The following is a 14,158-nucleotide window of genomic DNA, read 5'->3' on the forward strand; positions in this document are numbered from 1 at the left end:
GACATGGGGTAATTTGGACAATTTTATATATATATATATATATATTTGTACGTATTTTGGGATAGAACGAGAGATTCTGACATGTCTTGATAGTAAGGTTCAGTATTTGGCCTTGTTTGTCACAATTGTATCCCACGTTTTATTTTGAATTTTGATTCTCTTCTGTCGTTTTGGCAAAAGAGATTCTAGCGCAATTGTTCATATACTAGCCAAACTAGTCACAAATTCCAATGTCCTCTATCAGATATTGGCATTCACCTTCCAAGCTACCCCAATGAGGAGCATTTTGTATACACCTTTCTTTTTTTTTTTTTAATTAGGGTCCTCACATGGGCAAAAGTGTAAACTTCTGTCATGAAAGATTAAAAACATTATTTAGACCATTTGATGAAAATACAATCAATTACAAATACATCAGGTGAGTGATTGGACTCCGCGTCTTGTGTCCGCGTTTTCTGGAGTTCACGTTTTCTTCCTTTTTTTTTTTTTTTTGGCCCGCATTTGTTGACTTTGGTGGGACAAATTTTACTGTTATGAACAGTAAATACACTGTTCATGCACTGTACTGATACTGTTCACGCATTAAAAAATATTAAAAATGGATCCCACGGTACTATTTACACATTTAAAAATTATTTTACTACAGTGTTTTCAGTTTTCAGTTCCAAACAGACCCCAGATTTCACAACGATCAAAACGACACATTAGATGCAATGATCTAACCACCCTATCAAAAAAATCAAGCCAATTTCAAGATTTTACTGTCAGGGTAAATTCTTGTAAATTAAAGCCTAAATCATGTGATTATGATCAATTAATTTTAATTAGACAATCACATTGGTTTATGTACTTAGACGGGAATTTAATTAAAAGTATGGATAAATTCTAAGTGATAATTATGATTTTTTAAATTTCAATCATTTTTCTTGGAGGACATAATAAATTTGAATTCAAAACTCCTAAATATCCTAGGTGTTGATCGGCACTTTAGCACAGTACATTTGGAATTTCGAGTTTTAGTGCTCTATATGCATGGGAGGGGAATTCATGTTTCCCCGCCCATTCTCTTTTGTAAATACAAGCATCTATCACCCAAAATGGGATCAAACAATTTTCTAATGCCACAAGAATTTCTACTAATTTTTTTATTGAACTTTTTAAGAGAGGCATTAGGTTGCTTCAAAGCAACGTTACCCTCTTCATTGATCTTTGGCTAAATACTCTTAAGCATTCTCATACACTATCTCAACAATCATTTTTCAAACACTACATATAATATAATCATCTACTCAATACAAGAACCCACAATCCCCTCAAGTCTCAAGTGGGAGATCTGTGGATTGGTCCAAGGAGAAAAGGGCAATAAAATTGTCCACATTCTTGAAGGTAATCCACCATCAAATTACTTAAAAGAGGTAATACACATAGATGTAATTTTGAATCCTATTTAGTTTCCATATGATGAATTGGATGAAAACATGATTTTTGATGATTTAGTTTAATTCACGTGTTTATGCATGTAACATCATGATCATGCATATTAAGACTGTTTTTAAATTTATGTGAAATTTGCATTATTTCTTGCATTTGGTGGCATGAAAATATTTTTGAATGAATGCATAATGTGATATGAACATTGATTTAATGAAGACTAATCTCTGGATCATGCAAAATGCGTGCCTAACACCTTCTAATTAAATAACCGCCTTAATTAGATCTTGGGTTTGAAGATTATTTCTTATCATTGTAAATTTTTTTTTTTTTTTAAAAAAGATTGTAACCAAAAATCATCGCATTTTAATTTTTTTTTTCTTCTTAGATTGTAAATAGAAATCAAACCGTTGTAATTATGTTTTCCGTAGTAATTTGCAACTAAGAATCAATATGATGTAGGAGTATTTTATTTCTTCTAGAATGAATCTAGGAACAAAGCCCTATATTTTATTTGTGGCAAGAGTGAGCACATTCTCAAATTTGGCCCAACTACCAAGGTTTATGGGCTAGGTTTCAACCAAGGACTTCAAATTTGGTGCACATCATGCATGGATTATTTTATTTCCAATTGCGTCTGAATACTATCCCAAACATCTTTTTCTAGTATTAGTTTGCAGCATGGACACTAGACATCAACCTGAACACCTCTACCATTCAAATTTGAATGAATGGCATCGGCTAGGATATTATGCAAGGTAGTCGATACCGTATTGGTACCGGCCATACCGGCTGGTATGTAACGTATTGGTACGTATACCGGTATCAAAATACCAACATTTCGTACTAGTTCAAATACCGACCATGTACCAGTCAATTTCAGATAATACCGGCTAGTACTAATTTTTATAAGAGCAGAATGGTAACTTATTTGCATTAACTTATTAGAATTATTTGTTTTCTTAGTATGCAATGAATAATTAAGCTTTCTATTTTTTATATTGTGTTTTTTTTTTCTTTTAATTGATGCTAAAGTCTAAAATCATTAATAATTTGTTCTGAATTAAAGTAATGTATTATGGTAAACTTTTATATTTATTATAATACACACACACACACACACACACACACACACATATATATATATATATAATAACGGTAAACCCGAAACAATACACCGGTATTGGTCGGTACCGAAATATATCGTTCCACTGGTCAAACCATTACAGCCTCCGGTACGAGATTAACTCCCTTAATATAATAACATAATCGCCATATAAACACCCACACTAACTTATTTGGGACATGCATATATGCTCCAAATAAATTTCCATAAGCCTTCCTTCTCCATTGCAACTTGAGTTTTTAGAATCCTATAAGTGCTCTTCTCTGATAATCTGTCTTTTGATTTTGTAGAATGTAGACTATATCAATTTATTTGATGTTGGGTTGGGATTTAGGGAAATATTTTGTATGGGTGAAGCTACAAAGTCTAGGAAATTTGTATTAATCACATCTCTTCTCCACTATCAAGTTGTGGCATCAATAAGATCACTAACAAACATCACGTCTGAGCCTTATTTTTTTTGGGTGAGAAAACCTTGTATGTGATTTGGGTAGGTAACCACTTGTTGTCCCAAATCTTGATTCGTGTTCCATCCCTCATCCATCAATAACACCCCACATCTAAAACAAATTTGGCTATCATGAAACTTCAATCTCCATGTAGGTGAAGGAGATCTTCTAGGCTATGTGGGAAATTTTGTAGACACCAACATTATTTTGTTAGCATCGCCAAATTAAATTTATGAACGTCCCTAAACTCCATACCACCATGTGACTTAGACTTGCACATTCTGCTCTATTTTTGCCCATGAATCCCATGCTCCTCTCTTTGCTGTCCCCAACAAAAATTGCTACATAAAGAGTTATGCTCGTCACATAATTTCTTTGAGAATTTATAGGCTTATAGCATACATAGGTATTGTTTGGGCTATTGCTTTTTATAAGTACCTCTTTGTTAGCTTGAGATAGGAGATGACTATTCCATTCTTGAATCCTTTTTCAGACCCGCTCCTTTATTATATATTGGAAACATGGTTTTGAAATCCAAACTGTTTGAAGAATTGGAAAAGAAAGATGTTCAAGGTTTTAGAAGTTGAACCAAGATTCAAATGGGCTTAGACAATAATAGACATCATAATTAATTAATAATATTTTAAATATAAATAAATTAAATATATTTTAAAAATGAGCAGTCTTGATTAAAAAAATATATATTCTCAAGCACATTTTTTCAACTTATATAAGAAATATAAAAATAAAAAAGCATAAAAAAATTAAAAGTTATAGTTAATTAATTAAGTATAAAACTCTAAATATATTCGTAGATTTTAATTATAATTCTTTCAATATATTCCCATTTTGTGATGGCTAATTAAAATAAATGATATAATAAAATATTGTCAATATTGATTATAATATAAATATATAGTAATGAAAGTTTCTTTTAAGTTATTTTTATGGCATTCTTTTAAATTTACTTCAAATATATTCTTTTTCCTAAGGAGCATCAACAACCAGCAATAGCGTAGTGAATTGAGGGTAATTTAAAAATTGCTCCACTTGTATTGCATGGATTCTTTTATTGCCTCATCACATTCACAGTTTTTTGCAAAAATAGATGGTCGATTTCTCCATGTCCCCCTTTGAACCGATGCTTTCTCATATTGCAAAAACTTCTTTGAGAGTGCACAATCTTCAAGAAAATGGATTTCTTAAAATAATATTTACTTTGAATATTTTCATTGCGCACATTAAGCTTCCTGAAGCTATCGTAAAAATTTTAATATCTCTTCTTATGAATTGCAAAGCAATTAAATATGAAAATAATAATTATCACATTAAAATAAAGGCAAAATTTAGCTACAAAATCAGTTGCAATCTAAGGTTACAAAATTAGTTGTAATAAGGATAAAATTTAGTTACAAAATTAGCTGTAATCTAATGTTATTCAATAAAATAAACATTACTACATATTTTGAAAATAACTGTTAAATTACATGTTTTTTACGCTTTAAATACACATGTTAAATTTATGTCAATTGATATTATTTACTATATAATTTATAACTATAAGTTTATATTTTATGCATAATTTTAAACTAAAAAATTTGCAATTGAAACAATTTATTGATGATATAATTATTGATCTTTAATTTTTTTTAGAAATTTTGCAAGCACAAATGATATAAGAAAAATATATAATATAATGGTGAATTTGTCAAAATTCACCTCCAATAAAAAAATATTAAGTAAGGTTATAGTTTTAGAAAACAACTAATTTTGTAACAAAATTTTTTCCTCCTTAAAATTAAACAATTTTGTCATCAGAATTTTATGTTTTATTTAAATTCAACAAATTTTCTTTTTTTTTGAGCTGAACTTTTTCAACAAATTTTCTAGTCCACTATATATCTCTAATCAATGGCGTTAACTATATGGATTTATACTAGTGAGGTTGAAGTTGAAGACAGACAGTAACATCAGTTATTATTTCTAGAAATTTATCTATAACTCAAGAGGGCAAGAAATAGAATTTAACCAAGTTCAAATAACTTTGTAAATAATGCTTGGATCCAATTCAGTAGTTAAGGAACTATTTAATCATCCTCTGAGGAAAATAGGATCAAAGAAGTTAAAATTTAGGCCATAAAATAATAGCATGAGTAAGACACCATTAAAGGGATAGATTCAAAGAAAACTTAAATACTATTAAAAAGCAAGAATCTGGATAATTATATCAACTTGTGAGTAACTTTTTACATATGTATCGGGTAAAATTAAAATTTTTAAAAGAGGTTCAAATTATATTGGTATTAGTTTAATTTTTTTTTTTAACTATACATTTCTAAAATATGTAATAGTTTTTTATTATAATTATATATATATATATATATAATTTAGAATTTAATTGGTTTTAGACTCTTCGATTGTTGCAGCTAATAATTTACTTGTCACAAAAATAAAAATAAAAACTTAAATGGACATGTTGCAAAAAATTAGATTTCAATTGAAATCCAATTGGATTTTGATTCTTTGATTTTTACATTCAATAATTTAGTTGACAGAAAATTAAAAATTAAATAAAACACATGGTACAAAATTGAGAGGAATTATTAAATATGCTAAAAGGGCAATGCGATTTTTTTTCTTTCAAATAATTAAGATTTCCAAATATCTCAATTAAGTGTTTATGAAAGGTTTGAATCTGAAAGAATATTCAAGTGCACTATAAATTAGGTACTAAAACCAATTTTAAAGTTAATCCAACCATAATTTTATTAAAATTTTACCCAAATTTTGAAATCAATGAAAAACAAAGTATAGATCTCCTAGAAAACTTTAACTCCAAAACAACCAATCATAAGTTCGGAAGAGATGATAGAGTCATGGAAAACTAAATATCATTATAATTCTCTAATGCATAGATACTTTAACAGAAAGTTTTTTTTTTTTTTTTTTTCAAACCCAATCAATTTACTCTCATTTTGTTTTGTACAAAAATTATAAATGTAAAAACCAAAAGATTTATTCCAAGACAAACAGCTGTGGCCTCGATTAATGAAAATAGAATAAAGGCTCATAACCTTTTGATATTATACGATTCATTTAGGTTGGTTATTGTGAAGATGATCAAGTCTTCCAGGTGCTTCACCTTCAAGTACGATTGATTCATTCAAATGAATCATGTATAGGAGCAGTCCTTCCAGTGATTAGATTATGTATATGATCTGGTCCTCCTAGTGTCTTCTTGTCAATTCTTACTTCATAATTATGTAGACGATTCGGTCCTCCAGATACGGTACGTTTTGAACTTTCTAATGGTACTTGGATGTTGTTCAAAGGATCTAGCATTTGAGCTCCAGAAAAAAAAAGCGAGAAGACAGCAAATAACATGACAATAAACATCTTTGTGATTATCGAGACAGTCATTTTGTTGATTCTAAATTAATGATGTGGTTGTTGGATTGAAGTTCACACTCCTATTAACAAACCTTATTTATAAGCCCTATATCTAGACATTTAAGATAGCTTTATTAATTCATTTCAAAAGGTTGATTTATTTCTGTAGTAGCATTTTAGTATTAAATGATAATTTAATAATTTAATGAATAATAAGTTGGCAAATTTCATGAAAAAAATATGAGAGTTAATGTGGTAAATGAGGAGTTAATGTGTTACCAAATTTGAAATCTCACGTTAATAAGGAGAGAGAGACTTTTTATTTATTTATGGGTCATGCTAATAAGTGCTCTTGGGTTAATGGTTAACAATCAATTTTAGGAAAGTTTTGACACTATTTTTATGGGAAATGAAAAAAGTTACCAAAATATTAAATTTTTTTTCCCATTAAAACTTTCTTTAAATGAATTGCTAATCAATGCCCTAAGGGCATTCTTTAGCATTTCCCTTTATTTATTAGTGTGGTGATTCATTGGCTTAAATTTAATGAAGGAGAAATTGGGGAGAATGATAATTTAATATTTTAATGAATAATAAGTTGGCAAATTTAATGTAAAAATATGAGAATTAATGTGGTAAATGAGGAGTTAATGTGTTACCAATTTGAAGTCTCGTTTTAATAAGGAGAGAGGCTTCTTATTTATTTATTAATGTGGTGATTCATTGGCTTAAATTTAATGAGGGAGAAATTGGGGTGAAAATGCTTGTTGGGTAGGGGTGGCAATTTGTGTTTGTGTGTCGGGTTCGTGTCGTGTTGACTCATGAGTATTCGACTATATGGGTAAACTCTAACCCGACATGTTTATTAAATGGGTCAAGATTCCTCAACCCTAACACAACTCATTTATTAAACGGGTCAATCATGTTGACCTATTTATCAGATTTTATCAAAATTAATTAAAAAACTAATTTTAGTATTAACCAAATTGATATAAACTATGAAAAACCAAACAAATAAATTTTTTTTAATATAAAATTTAGAACTAGGGTTGTGAAAAAAACCCGCAAAACCCGACCCAACCCAACCCAACCCGCCGAGTTGGATCGGTTTTTAAGGCTTGGTGGGTTGGGTTGGGTTGGGTTACAAATTTTTTTTCTTATAGTAGGTCGGGTTGGGTTTGGGTCATAAAATTACAAACCTACCAAACCCAACCCGACCCACCCATATTTTAATATATGTTTAAAATATATTATATATTTAATAAATTTTTTAAAAAAACTAATTGTACAACACTTCCTCGGTTCTTACTATCATATATAATATAAAATCCTATTAGTTCTTTTAATATATATTTAAATATATTATATAATTAATAAAAAATAAATAAAAAAATTTAGATATATTTTATTTATAACTGAGTTAGGAACTCATGTATATTTTGTTTATAAGTGAATTATGATACTAGTTCATTTATATTTTGTTTATCAACTCAGTTGGATACTTAAACATATTTTGTTTACAACTAAATTAGAATATTAGTTTATATATTAATGTATATTTTGTTTATCAACTCAGGTGGCAAGTGTGATATATATATATTTTTTTCAATTTAATAATAATAGTAATAAAAAAAATTGTCCAACCTATGGGTTCAACCCGACCCGACCCAACCCTTTGGGTTGGGTTGGACTTCTGTGATGAATTAGATTGAGTTGAATTCTTTTTTGACCCACCATGGTGGGTTGGGTCAAAAAATCCCCTCAACCCGACCCAACCTGACCCATACACACCCCTATTTAGAACTAACGAGTAACTACATCACAAATAATCATTCAAAATTAAAGTATATCTCAATATCACAAATAATCAATTATAATATGTCAAATAAAATAAACCATAACAACTAATAAGTTTATATACCCAAGGTTTGAATGATATATTGGTAAAATGTCATTTAATTAAACGGATTGAACAGGTTCCATATGATGGACACTAACCAAATCCGTTTATTAAATGGGTCAGTTGTGTCAATCTGAATATGACATAAACCTATTAAGTTTCAACCTATAACTTACTAATTTCGTGTACAGTTGTATCGAATTTGCGGGTTGTGTCCAATTTTGCCACCTCTATTGCTGGGAGAAGGTGAAGGCCTAAAGGGTAGAGGTAGTAGAGATATTGACCCACTAAATGGACTAGCCATTTAGGCCTAATAAATCCTTTGCAACTACTTATTTGACTCATTATTAAACACATATAACCCGGCCCATTAGCTTAATAGCTAGCAACGAATATTGAAACTCCCACTAATTAGAATAATAGACCTAATTAACTTGATTAATTGGGTAATTAACCTCAGGAGGCCCATTGAACTTATAAATAAGCCCCCTCATAACTAGTCCAAACACACCATTGGATCATGCTCTCTGGGATCCTACTACCCGCCAGCCCTATTTAGAATAAATGAAATAGTAGTTAGTGAGTTAATGGTTGTATTTATGTACAATATTTATTAAGGAAATTAAGAGCCATTAACCGACTAAATAGACTAGTCGTTTGGGCCTAATAAATCATTTAAAACTCCTTATTCTTTGACCAAGTATCCTACAAAGAGACTCCCGAGAGTCTGAAGTATTGCAGGAATGGCCATAGGAGCGGGCACATCATGATTTGTAGGAAAATTTTGTAATGACTTAATGAAATTGTTTGCTTATTAATTTAAATTAAAAAAAAAAATTTGGGATCAACATTTAAAGAATATATGAGTTGTAATATTGTGAATATCTTTTGTGTAATTTAACATTGCTTGCTTTCTAATTCATAATTGTCTGCTTTTAATTTTGATTAAACTTCATAATGTTAAGAAACGGTTAAAGAATCTATAAAAAAACGAAAATCTTCACTGTGATGAATAAATAAGAGCATTCAAATTTTGAATGACACTATCACTGCACATTTTTGTTGCAGTGGTCACTTTACAAGTATAAGGAGTCCAAATCTTCTATCTCATTTTTCCTGTTGCATTTTATACTCCACAAATAAAAACTTGACATATGTACACTCATTTAATTCAAATCTAATTTTCAGCATTTTCTTATTTAGTTTCCTAAAATGAATAAAATCTAAACCACCCTATCAACCACCAGCCACCACCACTGCCACCACCCACCTTCACTGACGTCATCAACGGTCAGCCACCACCACTGGCCACTACGTCACCAGTCACGGCCACCACTTTCGCCTGATTTACACACCGCTGGAAACCCAAGCCAATCCCACCGCCCCTCTCAATCCCATCAACCACCATCACTCCACCATAAATTAAAAAATAAAAAACCCATCAAGGTCAGTCAAGATGCCGTTCTCTCTGGATCTGAAGCAGCACCACCAAGGTCAGTCACGCTGGATCTGAAGCACCATCACCAACCTCCAATCTTTCTCCAAAGTCGAGTCGCCCAAGAGTACTGAACTTACCGCGCTACCGGCACAAGAAGGAAAGATTCCTCCCAAAAAGAAGAGACACGCATCGCACAACCACAAGACATTACTATCATTCTCTCTCTTTAAGCTCAACCACCAAGCAAAACAGTAACAACTATAGCCAGCAAAAATCCAACCAAAATAAATCTAAGAGGAGTGAATGAGAGAAACAAAGGGTGAGAGCAAATCTGCCACATGTTGTTCGGTTAGAGCTTAGGAATATATATATATAAAAGCTTTTTAAAATTTTCCAATTTCTTTAATAGCCATGAGTCACCGGTGGTTGAGGGTGGTGATGATGTTTGTGCCGGCAGCGGAATGGCCATGTTGGTGGTGGCAGAGTTCAGTGGTGATGCTAAGATGTGTGAGGATTTTTATTTTTATTATTTTAGTTAGGGCTGTCCAACCCACCCGGCCACCCGCCCGAGCTCGACCCGCCGCCACCCGATCCGATGTCTCCGGCGGTCGGACGCGGGTCCGAACTCTCTAACCCGACCCCACGCGGGTCGGTTGCCGGTTTTATGTTTCAAAACCCGTGACACCCGACCCGAACCGAAACAATCATCCTCTCCGATGAATATTACGAATTTTGGACCAAATCCAGCGAGATCCTTCGAGATCCGGTGACGTTCTGGTGTTCCTCAGCTTCGATCCGGCCATCCTTGGTATTCCTTTGCTCAGATCCGGTGTTATTTGCTCAGATTTACTCAAATCCGGCGAGATCTACACTCATCCTTCGCTCCGATTTGCTCAAATCGGTGGTATTGGGTTAGATCTGACTTAGATCTACACAAATCCGGCTATTCTTGGTTAGATTGGGCTCCGATCTACTCAAATCCGGCGATAATCCGTTAGATCCAGTCGGCCTCCAACTCAGATTGACGAAGAGAGATCTTCTCCTCCGCTCGCCGTCGCTCATCATCAGACTCGACCGACCCGACCGTTCGCTCCCCTGAGTCCGACCGACTCGACCCGTGGTGGTCGGCGGTCGGTTGCGGGTCCGTTTTTGTTCCACCCGACCTGAGCGGGTCGAGTCCGGGTTGAGGCCAAAACCGACCCGTGGACAGCCCTAATTTTAGTTAAGTGAAATAAGAAAAGGCATAAAAGAAGGAATTGATTAAATTGATGGACACATGGCAGATTTTTATTTGTGGTATATAAAGTGGTATAGAGAAAGTGGTATAGAAGATTTGAACTCAAGTATAAGGGCATGTTTGATAGACTGTAATAGGCGCTGTAATGTAATAGTTATTCATATGATTTAGTTATTCTTTAGTTTGGTTATATTTTTATTATAAGGAATAGTCATTCCTTATGAATAGCTATTCTTCAAAATGAGGAATAACTATTCCTCTTTAAAAGGTTGTATTAGCTATTCCTTGGTAAATGTAATAATTTCAAAATTTAATATATTTCCAAATTAGCAAACTTTTCATATATATCTAACAATTATAAAAATAAAAAATCATAAAAAATAACACATATCTCTTTTAAATTTAAAAATAACAATTTTTAAGGAGATATAATTGTATAAGTAAGATATTTCTTAAAATAAATGTTAAATTTCATTTTAATGTTATAACTCACAACCAAACTAATGAATAAGTTTAATTATTACATTACAACACACTTTATTACTAGTAATAAAGATTACAATTCCTGTCGTAATCTTCATTCAGTGTACTAAACATACCCTAAGTGTTTATGGGGTGTGGGGACAAAGGCCGAGGTTCAAGTCTCCAAGAGAGAACTTCACACATATACACTTAGATTAGGATAGAATAGAAATTTTATCTTGTATAAAAAAAAAATGAGATTACAGATCGAATGGTAAATAACATCTAATTGACATAAAAATTGGCATAAATGTTAAGTACATATAGAACATGTAATTCAATAGTGAGATTTTCAAAATATGAATTCTATAACAACTTATTGGGTGGTGTAACATTACTTAGAATTATACCACATATAATTTGAACCCAACCTATATATATACACATGTATAACTCATGAACATGTTACTTTATTGGGCTCAATTAAGTAGCCCAATAATTTTGTATAAAAAACAAGTTTAACAATTTTTATTTTTATCAGAAGTCTAATAACTCGTTGGACTTAAATAAAAGAAAAAAATTTAACAAAAAAACATTATTTTAAACTAACATGTTTATGTATCATACGATATGTATGATTTTAAAATATGATACAATACTCGCTTATGTATCATACAATTCATGAGCATTTTCAATACACTCTTACGATATGAAATTTCTTGTACACGATACAATACGTATCATATTATACAATATTGACAATTACAATATATACTCATATTGCACTCTTACATATACAGGAGTTATACTATAATTTTTTTTTTTAAATGAAAATGAAAAAACAAATAAATACCAATCTAGAAAATAGGGGTGTTCATGGGTTGGGTTGGGTCGGGTTTAGGGGATTTTTTGACCTAACCCACTATGGTGGGTCAAAAAAAATTCAACCCAACCCAACCTATTACATAAGTTCAACCCAACCCAACCCAACCTATCACATAAGTCTAACCCAACCCAACCCATGTGGGTTGGGTTGGGTCGAGTTGGACAATTTATTATTATTATTATTAAATTGAGCAAAAAAAAAAAATATATATATATATATATATATATATATCACACTTGCCACCTGAGTTGATAAAACAAAATATACATTAATATACAAACTAATATTCCAACTTAGTTGTAAACAAAATATGTTTAAGTATCCAATTGAGTTGATAAACAAAATATAAATAAATTAGTATTCTAATTCAGTTATAAATAAAATATACATGAGTTCTTAACTCAATTATAAACAAAATATATCTAAAATTTTTAATTTTTTTATTATTAATTATATAATATATTTAAATATATATTAAAAGAACTAATAGGATTTTATATTATATATGATAGTAGGAACCGAGAAAGTGCTCTACAGCTGGTTTTTTTTTTTTTTTTTTTTTTTTTTTTTTTTTTAATTTATTAAATATATAATATATTTTAAACATATATTAAAATATGGGTGGGTCAGGTCGGGTTTAGTGAGTTTGTAATTTTATGACCCAAACCTAACTCGACCCGCTATAAAAATTTTTGTAACCCAACCCAATCCACCAAGCCTTAAAAATCGACCAAACCCGGTGGGTTAGGTTGGGTCGGGTCGAGTTAGGTTTTGCAAGTTGGTGGGTTTTCTGCATACTCCTACTAGAAAATGATAAAAAGAAGAAGGAAAGTTTACATTTTTAAACTTTATAATTTAATGAGTTAAGAAATTAAATTTTATAATTTTAAAAGTAAAAAATTAAACTTTAAGCTTATATTAAATTTCAAGCACAAACACAAGGTCAATTTCACTTAAATGACTTGAAATTTAATTTGTTATATTTTGAAAATTTAGGATTTAATTAGTTACTTTCAAAATTATCAATGTAAGGACTCGAAAATCAAATAGTTCAAACCCACTTAGAATAGTGAGATTTGTGTAGCTTAACTAGGCCCAAATTAATAGATATTTGTAAGAGAGTGGGTTAAACAGAAAAGGAAGAGCTTAGCCCGAGGACAAAAATGGGGAGAGAATAACTACGAATCAAAATTCATGTATATATAAGGCTTATCACAAGCTTGCTCGATGAGGCAATTTTTATACGGAATGACACACTGTTCACTTTCTTCTCTTAATGCTCTTGTTCTAGTTTCTATCTTTTTTTTTTTTTTTTTTTTTTTTTTTTTTTTTTGGGATCCCTTCACCTGGAAGTTCCCTTTCCTTATATACTTCTCAGCACTTTACATCTTAGCCTTCCATCTCCACCTACCCAAGCTCTTACTATGATATTTGTCCCCTTAAATTTTTGTTGAAGGTGGTAGAAAGAATCGCTTAACTGTGAATTTCACTGTTCAAGTAATTTCCTTATTAATGAGCTGATAAAATTGTTACCAGTCATTTAATGCAGAGACAATAAGATAACTCTCACTGGAAACTTCTGCTACTTTCCATGATTCTCTCTCTACACCTCATCATCCTCGTCTGGACTTTCTAGGAGTCTCTTGTCTCTTCCCCTCTCATCCACAGGTGGATTCCCCTCTTCGGGCTTATGATGCGGATGCCTTAATAATGACGATAATTTATTATATCTTTCCTCGGTCATTTGGTCTCACAATCAAGATTAATCTAATAATTTATTATACCTATAATTCAAAATGTAATTTTTTTTGGGGGAAAAAAAAACGAGAAAATGGTATA

Source organism: Quercus robur, chromosome 10 (genome assembly GCF_932294415.1).
Source record: "Quercus robur chromosome 10, dhQueRobu3.1, whole genome shotgun sequence".
NCBI lineage: Eukaryota > Viridiplantae > Streptophyta > Magnoliopsida > Fagales > Fagaceae > Quercus > Quercus robur.